The following is a 1,947-nucleotide window of genomic DNA, read 5'->3' on the forward strand; positions in this document are numbered from 1 at the left end:
TTTGAGTGACAATGAGCTCGTCAATGTAAATACTTTCCAACTGTTGCTTCCTTTTTCCTTCTCAGTATTGCTCTTCATACAAACTGTTGCCAAATTTCATGGCTCTTCTGTCGTGTGGCCGTGTTTTCAGAAAGGCTTAGCACTGAACACAATTTAATCAGCTTGGTAAATAATAATTATGTGAAAAAAAAACCACAGTAAAATCACAGCGTGGTTGTGTCTTGTGGTCCAAAAAGGAAACTTTTGCAGAGCAGTTGTAAGGAGGAGAGAAGGAAGAACTGAAATGGGAAACTTGGCCTCATCGTTTCTAGTAATTATCATTTATATTGCCACAGAAGATGACCTGGTTGTTGGTGTTGGGTCTGTTCTGGCCTTTAGTTTGGAAATATAAGATGTTGACTTGGTTTAAAATACTTCTCAGGAAATTGCTAGTTAGGAATGTAATCTTTCTATAGCCTACCCTCCAGCTTCAGTTATAATAAGATTTAGGTTTTACATTATATATTATATATATAGAGAGAGAGAACAGGTTCATTTGTGCTTCTGCTATGGCACCACAAATTCTGCAGATGAGACTTGTTGCTGTATAATCCTGCTGGGCTGTGGAGAAGAGGAAACTCTGCTATCAAGATAGTGGAGTTTTAATAAAAATCTACCAAGAGCATTGGGAGATGCTAAATCTAAATCTACCCGGTTAGCATTGCCAATGACCACGCGACTGCCACCTTCTCCTTTCAAGCTGTGATTTGAAATACAAGTCAGGGAAAAGAAGTGATTACTAAAATGTCGCTGCTGTTTCTCCGGTAATTACTCCAGAACGGTTCAATATTCACATGCTGTTTCGTATTATTCTACAGCTGTAAGTCCTAATGTGTTTGATATTCTGTAGTTCCACTCTTCAGAGGATAGAATCGATCTTATATTAAGATCCAAAGATACAGCGAGGCTTTGAGTAGTGGTAGGTGCCATGCAAACTCAGAATAAGATATGGATTTACTCCTGGACACTTCTAACAAGCAAGAGCAAATGGATAATAAGAAGATAACATGGATTATCAGTGTGCACCAGTTTTTATTAAGCCATAATTCCCTGTCCTACTTCTTTTTCTTCTTTTCCATCTCCAAAAATACTTGAGAACAGCAGTACATTGATTAATGGTGATCGATTTTTCTCTCAGTGCTTCCAAGGAGTGATTTTTTTTGGATGTGTTTTTATCAGGCTTTGATTTCCCGTTGCTTTCTGCTGGTTAGTCAAGAAATGTCATGCTTCACGTGACTCTGTGGGAATTTATATAGCGACGATAGCGCGTGCATTGGGGCTGGTTTCTGTCTACAGATAGACTCTGGTGGCTGAATTGAGGGGTTTTTTTGACAAATGGGTTCTCTTCAGTTGGACAAGATGCTGTGGGAAGAGCAAACTGGAAAATATCCTGCCTTTGAAATTCAAGAAATAGAGAGATTCTTTGCAATTATTAAGTCGTGATCTGAAAATAATATACGAAAGATCGCAGTGTGTTGTATTTTCTGTGCTGTCAAGGAATCTTGCGTGATCTGACCTTCCTCTGATTGTAATATCATTGACCAAATGCAGGTTTTTCAGATGATCCTGCTAAATAAGCAGCCAGCAGTTCACGACGTGTCTGTCAGCTACACAAGCACTAAAAGGAATCAGGTTTATGTGGCTGTTACTGGAGAGGGGGAGGCTAAGCCTGAATCCTCCGAGGTGTTTAGCTGTCTAATTCCCATTGAATTGAATGCAAATCGAGTACATATATGTCCCTTGTGAATATTTGTCATTGTCCCCAGGCTTCCTGAGTGCCTTTCTTCCTAAAATACCTAAGTGCTGTGTTACGATGATCCCTTCTTCCAGCAAAGCGCAGAAAAAGCAGGTTGTGGTTACGGTTGTGAAAGCCCCAACATCTCCTGAGACAAATGAGAGCTTCCTGCT

The sequence above is a fragment of the Mesitornis unicolor genome, unplaced genomic scaffold, assembly GCF_000695765.1.
Source record: "Mesitornis unicolor isolate BGI_N332 unplaced genomic scaffold, ASM69576v1 scaffold20560, whole genome shotgun sequence".
NCBI classification, from domain to species: domain Eukaryota; kingdom Metazoa; phylum Chordata; class Aves; order Mesitornithiformes; family Mesitornithidae; genus Mesitornis; species Mesitornis unicolor.